Source organism: Coffea arabica, chromosome 2e (genome assembly GCF_036785885.1).
Source record: "Coffea arabica cultivar ET-39 chromosome 2e, Coffea Arabica ET-39 HiFi, whole genome shotgun sequence".
NCBI classification, from domain to species: domain Eukaryota; kingdom Viridiplantae; phylum Streptophyta; class Magnoliopsida; order Gentianales; family Rubiaceae; genus Coffea; species Coffea arabica.
The window spans coordinates 45,661,119-45,673,860 of record NC_092313.1 but is presented as its reverse complement, the minus strand read 5'-3'; the positions used below and the strand labels follow the sequence as shown (position 1 = coordinate 45,673,860).

The following is a 12,742-nucleotide window of genomic DNA, read 5'->3' as shown; positions in this document are numbered from 1 at the left end:
GAGGCTTACTTGGAGTGGGAAGGCCGTATCGAGATGGTCTTCGACTGCTATGACTATAGCGAGGAGCAAAAAGTGAAGGTTGCCACCGTCGAGTTCACCGACTACGCACTAGTCTGGTGGGACCAAGTGAGGACCACGAGGAGGAGGATGGGAGAACCACGTGTCCGGACTTGGCGCTCAAGGCACTAATGCGCAAGCGATTTGTTCCTAGCTACTACAATCGTGATCTCCACTCTAAGCTTCAAACACTCACGCAAGGCAACATGAGTGTGGAGGATTACCACAAGGAAATCGAGATGGCCATGATGAGGGCCAACATTCAAGAAGACAACGAAGCCACAATGGCTAGGTTTCTTAGGGGTCTCAATCCTGACCTTCAGGATGCCTTGGAGCTTCAACATTATTTGGACATGCACGACCTTCTAGAACTCGCCATTAAGGCCGAACGGGGGAAGAAATTAAGACGGGGAGCCCGTACTTTCCAATCTCCTACCACCACCTCGTGGAAAGGCAACCAACCACGAAGAGTGACCCACGAAGTTGGAAATGCGACAACACCAACCTATTCTAACCGCTTCCAAGGTAATGCTTCTACCCGTAATGCCTATTCTACACCTAACAAGGTTTCTGATGTGTCCAGGTCTACCTCAAAGGCACCGCAAGAGACTCCTAAAGCTAAGAGTAGGGACATCAAGTGTTTTAAGTGCCAAGGGTTTGGGCATATTCAATCTCAATGTCCAAACCAACGGGTAATGCTGATCACTCACACTGGCGAAATCGTGTCGGATGATGACGAATGTGAGGACATGCCCGAACTGGTCGAAGACGACTGCCTAGAAGTAGAGCCAGCTGGGGAGGCATGCTCGCCTACACGTGGCGAAGTAGGTTGCTTGGTAGCACGACGAGTGTTAACCGCCCGCGTCAAAGAGGACGAGCAGCTACAACGCGAAAACCTATTCTACACCCGCTGTAAGGTAGGCGACAAAGTGTGTAGTCTCATCGTCGACGGTGGGAGTTGCACGAACGTGGCCAGCTTGCTCATGGTTGAAAGTCTAGGACTCACCACTACCCGGCATCCACACCCTTACCGCCTCCAATGGCTAAGTGAGGATGGTGAAGTACGAGTCTTCAAGCAAGCACGCATTCCCTTTTCCATTGGTACTTACACTGATGAAATCGTGTGCGACGTGGTGCCAATGCATGCTACCCATATCATTTTGGGAAGGCCCTGGCAATTCGACAAACACGTCACATTCGATGGAAGAGCAAATAAGTACACACTTTTGCACGATGGCAAACGTAAGGTCCTTACACCTCTCACACCTGCACAAGTTTATGAGGACCAACTACTTTTGCAAAGGGAGTGTGAACAAGACCGTCAAAAGAGGAAACTCAAGGCGGTCGACCCTGGTGACAGCTCCACGCACTACAAGAATTTTGACCTTTAGTGACAATCTATTCTTGTCACAAAAAAGTAAAAAGTCATCACTAATAGATTTTACTGACAACTTTTCGGTCGTCACAGGGTCGTCACTGAATGCCCGTCGGTAAAAGTATACACTGATGACTTAAAAGTCGTCAGTGAATAAAGAGCTTTTGTGACAACTTTTCTCATCAATAAATGCTTTAAGTTTAGTGACAACATGACTTCTTATCAATGATGCATGAAACAATATCGTCACTAAAACTCAACAATGGTCATCAGTATATGGTCCAATTACTAGCAATTTTGTTGTCACTAAACACCTTTCAACAGTGACAACATATTGTTGTCAATATAGAATTTAATTCAATTACAACAATTGTTGTCAATAAAGACATTTGATTTACTGACAATAGGCACTTGTCATTGGAGAATTGTGATTCAGTTACAATATCTTGTCACTGTGTAGTTTGATGTATTTCTTGCTAGAGTAATATAAAAAAATGGGAGCCACCAACAATGCTTAGTGAATAACAAACACATTCACCCATTACAATAGAAAATGCCAAAATATTATAATAATCCTTCCAATATCATAATCATGTGCAACATCACATTATAAAGAGTTTGACAAGTAGTATTAGAATGAGTTGTATCATATAAGGCAAGGGAGCTATACAAAACGAATCCAAGTCCCAAAACATTTTTGTGTTATACGAAACATTTCCTAAGCATAAGATAGCACTATAACCAGTTTTTGAGCTAATAAGTAGCCTCGGCTACTCATCTTCCAAAACTCTAAAATGTGCAATATATCTGCAATAGAAAAATACAATTATTAGTAGATGACAAAACAAACTTGAGACAAGGAAAATCAAATGAGGATTCACAAAAAATAAAGTCTCATTTATTTAAACTCTCATCCAAATAGTGACTACATAAAGAGCAGAATAAGAGACAAAATAAAAGCAAAGATAGCTCTTAATATGCACATAGGAACCAATTATAGAGAGTAAAAATCAGGTATTGTCACAGACAAAGAAAACTCTTAATATCAAAGACGTATAACAGCCTTCAAATTTCCTAAATAAAAAAACAAAAGTAACAAGCATTTACTAAATTCTTTGGCAAATTACATGTTAATATTGTCACAGACCAAGGATTAAGGTTCAATAACTTATGCTATTTTTGAATCGCAACAGCCACTGTATCTATAATAAATATGCCTTAGTCACAATTTAAGGTCTCATATATGCTGGAAAATTACAAGAGCGTCTCATTTACAAACATAACACAATTTAGACAAGTATATATAGTTGAAAATAGGCTTATGCTGGAAAATCACTTGTTGTCCATAAAAGGGCAGCAAGTAACATAATGAAGACACGGCAGTTAATTTAATCTTCCCAAACAACAACAATGAAAAGTAAACAAAATGGAACACATCCATATTTGAGATTGTCATGAACTGGAGCAAGAACACAAAAAAGTACAAAAAAAATCATAGTAATTAGTCTTAGCTATTAAATCACATTAACCACTGTGCACCTACATATGCATTATATACATAGTGCATTTAGTAGCTGTATAGCAACATTTCAATTTTTAGGATGATTTAGAAAGTATAAATTTATAGTGAATTGGATTGGCTATAAATAACAGAAAAAAAGAAGCAAAGAGGAGATAGAGAGTATAAGGGTACCACAAGCGAAAATGGTAGCTTGATTGGTAGATTGTAATATCCTAGACCCAAATCCGAATCCGAAGCCTCTGTCAACAGGTTCAATTGCTGCAAATAATAACAAAAATCAGTCGACTGCAGGAGACATTAAGAAGCTAACTTGAAGCTAATACTAGCACTAGAAAACTATAGAAGGAATTCTTGGTCCTAAAACTAATTGAGAGCCCTCTTGGCCAATAAGTCAGCAAACAATAATGCAAAAAAAAGGAAGCTGAATCAATTACTCTCACACAAACAACTCAACTAAACCATGCAAAAACTTCCAAAAGGAAGGAAAAGAAAATTACTCCTATCATATTCATTAATTGGCAGGAAAATCAAACACAAATCAGAGACCACTTGTAGCTTGTTTATATGCAAATGTCTCCTAGAACAAAGTGAAAATTGTCACTTTTACAAAAACTTTGTTGACAAGACCCAACCATTTGAAACAAGTCTAACATAGATAGAAAGGAGTATATACTTACCCAAACATCACAATAATTGGGAATTCCATAGCAGGGACCAATAGCATCAGCATAATGAGCTGCAAGACAATAACAAACCAATGATGTCCCTACGAAATGATAATGTGCATTATAAGCTCGAAGACAATGAATAAAATGGTAGCTGTAGTTCTTATAAGAAAATGTTTGCATATAAAACATATGTTTTCTTCTTTTAATTTTGATACTAATCTATACTTGTACCTAATTACGTTACAACTACATATTCCAAGAGCACTACATAATCATCAAAACTTACATATTCATTCGATTTATTTATTTATATTTTTTTTAAGTCCAAATATAAGCAATTGGAACACCTATTCATATCACAGTAATAATGATACACAACTTTCAGGCTGAGTTCCAAGTTCAAAATAAGCTACTCATTACTCGCGTATAATCTACACCTATACCTACATAATTCCACATATAAACTCACATTCAAGAATTAAAGCAAATTATCTCATTCACTTTTGATATCACTTAGAAACCAAAAGGATCTCAGGCTTTTTAGCCTTACTGGGTGTATTAGCATTGGAGGTAGCACTGGCAGCTGCAGCTGCAGCAACAGCCTCGCGTGCCCTGTTATCTAGCTAAATCAGACTGCTAGTCGCCAAAATGGCCTGCGGGTTCAGGTCATGGGAGGCCCAGCATACAAGCTCCTTATTGCCACTGAAGTTGCTGCTTTCACATCCTCTGTAATCAAATGCCCTAGCAAGCAGTGCCCCAAAATCCTCAATGCCGGCTGTAATAACTCCCATGGCAGCGGAATTCTCTCCCCCTGTGACCTCAACTCGTCATCCCTCCCCTCACTTCGCAAATGCCGAATTTCTTCCACAACATCCTCAATCTCATTGTGACCCCTCGAGTCACCCGAAAGCCCATGGCTACTTTCAGTAAAATTATCAGATTTTTGGGTAGTAAAATCATCGAAATCAGATTTACAAAGGCAATCCTGACTTGCCCAATCTGCCGAAAATTTGCAAAAATCAAGCTTTGACCAACTGGGCATTTGCGAGATCTGCTTATAATAACAATCAAGGGCAATGCCTACAATGGAAGCTCGTTTAGTAGACTTCACCGCTATCTGGGGTTCGAGAGAAGGCGATAGAACGCCGACTAGAGGCCGAGACGAGGGGTTATTGTTAATGGGGTTCGATTTATTCGAAGGGGGATTTCGAGAGGAGTGATAAAGAGAAGGTTGAGAGAGATCAGGGATTGAAATGAGCACGGGTATACCCGAATGAGCCTTGACTTCAGATGAGTAGAGGACAAGAAGGACAGCTTCGAAGCCGGCGAGATTATGTGACGACCCCACCTCCCCCTAAGGCGTACCAAAGGGTTCGGCGGACCGCCTGCCCAGCTCTCGCCAGGACTCACTCACTATCTCAATCAAGTCACGTACACACATTCATGAACCATAAATAACATTCCCAATTCAAGCTTATAATTTACATTAATAGAAATCGAAGTACGAAGTCTCAATACACCAAACTAGATCAAAACGAATACAATCCAAATACAACATGTTCCATCCGAGGAATAGCGTGAGTACAAGTCAAAATCAAACAGCTAGTCTATGCTAGACTTTACATATCTCACACCTCGCTCGTACCCCTGAAAGGAAAACAAATGGAGTGGAATGAGCTAAAAGCCCAGTGAGGTTCCAAATAGCAAATTGACCATTATTTATAAGTACGAGTTTTCGATATAGCAAAGTAACGAGCATAAAGTGTTCATAAAGTGTTCATAAATGTGAACAGTAGCACGTCAAGTAGCAATCTTAAAATGAGCGCATGTAGAAAATTTTTCAAAAGAAACAATAATCCAATAAACAATAATCATTCCAAAGTATAAGGATACGGATGACTCTCAGGAGCCAAATTCCCATTACATTACTAGAAGCTTGATCCCGTAGTAGTTGACACTCCGTCAACTTTCAAGTAAGTAACCAATCCAGTAGAACACCACTTAAACGACTCTCCGTCCACCGTTCAACCCCCAGCTGGGCCCAAAATCCTCAAGAACACGGGTGGTAATACTCGAGTATACCGATTAGTCGAGGAGATATCACTCCACTCGACAATACAAGAGACCCAGGGTTCGTTACCCAATCGACCAAGCCCTTGCCGGCTCGACTAGAGTAACTCGCCACAGGGTTTCTGGAATTCCAGGAAGTGCGCGCATCATAAACAAGTATATCAAGTCAATTGCAACAATAAACAAGTATATCACGTAAGGGCAAGTGCGATAAAGTACACTCTTGCCCTTACAATTCACGTATATAACATGTAATCAGATTGGTCACGTATCAAGTTCAAGTATCAAGTTCAATTCGGTATTTGAAAGCACTCACCCAAAAGATATAGTGCTACTGGTCACTTTCAGGTTATACTCCGAGTTCGGAGTCCAAATCTGCGATAAAACTCAATTTGAGAACTTTGAAACATGACTAGAGTTCGAAACTTAGACGTTTCGTTCAATAAGAATCAAGAAATTGAAATTCACTTGGAGAATACTCGTGAGATACTCGCTCACTTTTTAAATGATAAAACTTTGTAACATTTATACTTGAAATGGTCATGCGAGTCGAAAGTACAAGGGAAAACGTACTTTGAGCAATCATTATTTCATTTCTCAAGGGTACAAGTTCGGCCAAGTCCTTACTTATATACCTCGAACAAGAAGACTCAAGTACCCTAGATGGTTCAAGTACTATTCATATCAACTCGACCCAAGTCGCAAGTGTATTTATATAGTCCTCGAGCGTAAATTTGGGCAGCATGCCCTTTGTGTTTACCTAATTTTCCAGCCATTTAGGCTTCATTATTTTTCTTCAACAACAGCCCAACAACATACATATCAGCAATTTATGTCAAGAGCCGTTCCATAGGCTCACAATATCATAACAACAAGAACCGCATCAAGTACAAGTGCAGAAATTCAATGTGGCACAAGACAGATTTGACGTATACAAGCGGAAATAACTTGTCCGAGGCTACGCTTATCGGATTAAGGCGAAACCTATGCCGTTTCGAATCTAAGACACAAATCTACAACATTTATGAAGGTCACTTAGTCCATTTCCTAATGTAACTTAGTCAAAATCTCAGATTACTAAACCAGAAACCAATTCATCGGCTGTTTAAACGCATTATGCTGTAGCGGACCTAACTCAGTGTACACAAGTCCGAATCAGGTTTTCTTTGAGGCATTTTAAAGCTACTTCAGAACACTACAACTTTTATGTTTTGGCCCAGAGCTAAATCAGAATGGATCCTGATCAAAAATCGTGATAAACTGGACTGAACTGAAGAAACGGACTGCTGGGAAATTCTTAAAACAGCAAGGGTATTTTGGACTTTTCACGTTCTGCGTTGCTCCGATTGAGCTGAAATTTTGTAGGCACCTATAAAATGCCATTCTCTACAACTTTCCTTTTTTGACCAAAGGCCAAATCGGCCTCTAACATATAGATAAAAATTCGGACAGAATGCTTGGAAAATTTTCCAGAAATCTGGAATTTTTAGCTCTAAGTGTAATTTCCTCAAATTTCTGGTTCTAATCACCACTAAACAACCTTATATAACCTTAATTGCAACATTTACACATCATACATCACATTGAGCAGAAAATCAGAACCCCTAGTTCATCAAATAAATTGGGGAAAACCTCTAAATCATGCTAATCATCCATGATTCCACCACTATAATCAAACTACTAACTTAATTTAACAAAATCAAAAGCAAAACTTAGAGAGATGAGTTCTCTTACCTTGGTTAGAAGTCTCTAAAAGCAGCCCCAAGCTTTCCTTTTCCAAACTTTCACCACCAAACACTAACTAACCACTCAAAGACAAGATTAATCGGTTTCTTTTGTTTGTTTTCTCACTTTGTTGGTGGATTGAAGAAGAAATGGAGAAGAGTTTTGTTTTTCCTCTCTTGTTCTTACTCTCTCTCTCTCTCAAAAGAATTTCGTCCTCGAAATTCATACATGCACTTCGAATAACATAGGGTATTTTCCTTATATATATCATCCAATTGTGCCATCTCACAGATTCACTGGAACTCAAGTGATAGCCTGTCAGGCAGATCAACAGATCAGGGTAAGTAACTAAACACAAGTAATAATCTAACCATATACCGGTTGGTTGAAAAATCGAATGAGACGGACGGGAGGGTAGAACATAATCGGGGCAATATCTTAAAATGACATCAAGGAAGCATAACCAAGGGAAGAAGAAAGAAATCGGTCTTTGGCGAGACTTTCTCGACATATACTACAACCTCATCATCCTCTATAGGAACCCTAGCCAAACTATTACTCGATTCATCCATGAAAACACTCCTGGGTGTTCAGGTACAAGAATCCACAATAAGGTAATTCACAACTCGAGCCGGCCGGTCCCAAGAGTAAATTACCCATATTAGATTTTCCTACCCAGCATACATATCTAAGGTCCCCAACAATAGACAATTGTTCCACACTTAACAAGTCAATCCCCACAGTCCAAGAACCTTCTCCCGGCACGAGCTCGATAGGAGCTCTGATACCATCTGTGACGACCCCACCTCCCCCTAAGGCGTACCAAAGGGTTCGGCGGACCGCCTGCCCAGCTCTCGCCAGGACTCACTCACTATCTCAATCAAGTCACGTACACACATTCATGAACCATAAATAACATTCCCAATTCAAGCTTATAATTTACATTAATAGAAATCGAAGTACGAAGTCTCAATACACCAAACTAGATCAAAACGAATACAATCCAAATACAACATGTTCCATCCGAGGAATAGCGTGAGTACAAGTCAAAATCAAACAGCTAGTCTATGCTAGACTTTACATATCTCACACCTCGCTCGTACCCCTGAAAGGAAAACAAATGGAGTGGAATGAGCTAAAAGCCCAGTGAGGTTCCAAATAGCAAATTGACCATTATTTATAAGTACGAGTTTTCGATATAGCAAAGTAACGAGCATAAAGTGTTCATAAAGTGTTCATAAATGTGAACAGTAGCACGTCAAGTAGCAATCTTAAAATGAGCGCATGTAGAAAATTTTTCAAAAGAAACAATAATCCAATAAACAATAATCATTCCAAAGTATAAGGATACGGATGACTCTCAGGAGCCAAATTCCCATTACATTACTAGAAGCTTGATCCCGTAGTAGTTGACACTCCGTCAACTTTCAAGTAAGTAACCAATCCAGTAGAACACCACTTAAACGACTCTCCGTCCACCGTTCAACCCCCAGCTGGGCCCAAAATCCTCAAGAACACGGGTGGTAATACTCGAGTATACCGATTAGTCGAGGAGATATCACTCCACTCGACAATACAAGAGACCCAGGGTTCGTTACCCAATCGACCAAGCCCTTGCCGGCTCGACTAGAGTAACTCGCCACAGGGTTTCTGGAATTCCAGGAAGTGCGCGCATCATAAACAAGTATATCAAGTCAATTGCAACAATAAACAAGTATATCACGTAAGGGCAAGTGCGATAAAGTACACTCTTGCCCTTACAATTCACGTATATAACATGTAATCAGATTGGTCACGTATCAAGTTCAAGTATCAAGTTCAATTCGGTATTTGAAAGCACTCACCCAAAAGATATAGTGCTACTGGTCACTTTCAGGTTATACTCCGAGTTCGGAGTCCAAATCTGCGATAAAACTCAATTTGAGAACTTTGAAACATGACTAGAGTTCGAAACTTAGACGTTTCGTTCAATAAGAATCAAGAAATTGAAATTCACTTGGAGAATACTCGTGAGATACTCGCTCACTTTTTAAATGATAAAACTTTGTAACATTTATACTTGAAATGGTCATGCGAGTCGAAAGTACAAGGGAAAACGTACTTTGAGCAATCATTATTTCATTTCTCAAGGGTACAAGTTCGGCCAAGTCCTTACTTATATACCTCGAACAAGAAGACTCAAGTACCCTAGATGGTTCAAGTACTATTCATATCAACTCGACCCAAGTCGCAAGTGTATTTATATAGTCCTCGAGCGTAAATTTGGGCAGCATGCCCTTTGTGTTTACCTAATTTTCCAGCCATTTAGGCTTCATTATTTTTCTTCAACAACAGCCCAACAACATACATATCAGCAATTTATGTCAAGAGCCGTTCCATAGGCTCACAATATCATAACAACAAGAACCGCATCAAGTACAAGTGCAGAAATTCAATGTGGCACAAGACAGATTTGACGTATACAAGCGGAAATAACTTGTCCGAGGCTACGCTTATCGGATTAAGGCGAAACCTATGCCGTTTCGAATCTAAGACACAAAGCTACAACATTTATGAAGGTCACTTAGTCCATTTCCTAATGTAACTTAGTCAAAATCTCAGATTACTAAACCAGAAACCAATTCATCGGCTGTTTAAACGCATTATGCTGTAGCGGACCTAACTCAGTGTACACAAGTCCGAATCAGGTTTTCTTTGAGGCATTTTAAAGCTACTTCAGAACACTACAACTTTTATGTTTTGGCCCAGAGCTAAATCAGAATGGATCCTGATCAAAAATCGTGATAAACTGGACTGAACTGAAGAAACGGACTGCTGGGAAATTCTTAAAACAGCAAGGGTATTTTGGACTTTTCACGTTCTGCGTTGCTCCGATTGAGCTGAAATTTTGTAGGCACCTATAAAATGCCATTATCTACAACTTTCCTTTTTTGACCAAAGGCCAAATCGGCCTCTAACATATAGATAAAAATTCGGACAGAATGCTTGGAAAATTTTCCAGAAATCTGGAATTTTTAGCTCTAAGTGTAATTTCCTCAAATTTCTGGTTCTAATCACCACTAAACAACCTTATATAACCTTAATTGCAACATTTACACATCATACATCACATTGAGCAGAAAATCAGAACCCCTAGTTCATCAAATAAATTGGGGAAAACCTCTAAATCATGCTAATCATCCATGATTCCACCACTATAATCAAACTACTAACTTAATTTAACAAAATCAAAAGCAAAACTTAGAGAGATGAGTTCTCTTACCTTGGTTAGAAGTCTCTAAAAGCAGCCCCAAGCTTTCCTTTTCCAAACTTTCACCACCAAACACTAACTAACCACTCAAAGACAAGATTAATCGGTTTCTTTTGTTTGTTTTCTCACTTTGTTGGTGGATTGAAGAAGAAATGGAGAAGAGTTTTGTTTTTCCTCTCTTGTTCTTACTCTCTCTCTCTCTCTCGGCTCTTAGCAGCAGAAAATGAAGAGAAATGAAGCTGATTTTTGTCTTATAAGGAGTAAGAAGGTTAGAGTTAATTAAGACCACAATTTGGCTAACACTTGGACAATTCTTAGCCACTAATTTTTCTCTTTCTTCCCCTTGCTTATAAGCCACAAATTTCGGTCCCCTTAGCTGTAATATAAGAAGATATTTTGGCTCAAATATCAATAAGCTTGTGGTGCAAGAAAGTGGTGGTCCAGTGGTGCGTTCAAACGGTAGTGCGCGGGACCCGCCGGTTCGCGCCGTTTTTCTTAAAAACTCACGTACTAGGGTTTTTACTTCCCATTCACCAACCTTATTTTACTGCTACTACTCACATATTATTTTTTACTTAAAAGTCACTTTTAATCTCCAAATTTAATCCTTACTCTGTACCGAAAATTCATTCGGCGAAAAATCGCGAAAACCCTAATTTTGCTCCAAACTTGAAACCGAAGCGTAAAACCTTTCTTTCTAGGTTTATTTACACTTATCATGGAATAATTGGATAGTAGGGCTTTAATAAATGATAATCTTCAAATAAAAATAAATTTTTAAGAAAACGTGAGGAATTTTCCAATTCCAGTAATTAAAATTAGGGTTTCAATTAAAATATGAAACATTTAGGAAAACCGGTTAGTCACAAGTAAACTAGGGTTTTTGGCTACAATATTAGGATTTCTAGTCTTTTAAACCAAAATAAGGTTTTAAATCAACCCAAAGAAATACACTTTAATATTTTCTTCACAAACAACCTCCTAATATTCGGGATGTTACAGATTAGGGGTGGGGGAGATAGCGGATGTGGTGGAGGAGGAGTGGATGCGGGATAGATAGAAGGAGGAGAGGAGAGGGATATAGCAGAGGACAACGAGGCGGAGTTCGGAGTCAGCGGAGAGGAAGGTGTCGTATAGCCACAGGCAAAGAGAGTCGTCGTCGGAGCCGGATGAAGGGGAGCAGAGGGAAGATGAGATGGAAGAATAGGCGGCGGAAGAGAGGAGGAGGGAGCGGGCAGGGCGGTCGGAGTCGGCAAGGAACGAGAGAACTGAGGAGGTTTCGGGGAGAAGAGTGGAGAGGAGATGGATTCGAGTGCGGGCTTTTGATATGGACTCCCACCAGGAGTGCATCGAGTCGGAGTTATTTGCTCCGGCAGCGATGCGGTGGGGAGCAGGACCACCGTTTTGGTGGTTGAAGGAAGTGGAGTTAGATGGGTTAATCTCGGTGGAAGAGGTGGATGAAGAAGGGGATCCACTCCTACCACTATAGCTAATTAAAACCTTCACCTTCGTCCCCAAACTCCAATCTCTCAAACTCGTTTCCACTACCAACTCCGCTGAAAACCTTTATCTTGCACAATAAAAAAATGAAGTAATGGTATTCACAACTAAAATAATTCTAGTGGAGATGATTTCGCCCATAACTCAAACAATATCCAAAAAACTTGGGCACAAATTTTCATATCAAATTAATTGATAATCATTCTAAGTTAAGTAGTCACAAGTTTATTTACACTAATGAATTATTTATTTATTCAATTATTTTTATTCTAATGAAGTTATTACATATACAAGAAAATTAAATTAACAAGGAGGCTCATAAGTATATAACAGTTAAAAATCATTAGAGAACACATAATGATTACAAAAACACAATGCTTTTTTTTATTTTTAATTTGGTTTGAAGCATAGATTTTATTGCTATAGTATTATTCTTTATTTTTTAGTACAAAAACACAAATTTTCATCAATATAGGTGGCAAAATTTGTTAATTACATATAAGTGAAAATATACTTTTATAATTTGCAAATATTTTAGCCCTGCAATTTTTTATAATTGCAGCACTAAAGTACAT

The 12,742-nt window shown here is 39.2% G+C and overlaps 1 pseudogene; it reads right to left on the bottom strand.

The window, feature by feature from the left end:
* Nucleotides 1-3,647: 3,647 nt before the first annotated feature.
* Nucleotides 3,648-12,017, bottom strand: LOC140037153 (uncharacterized; annotated as a pseudogene).
* Nucleotides 12,018-12,742: the final 725 nt, after the last annotated feature.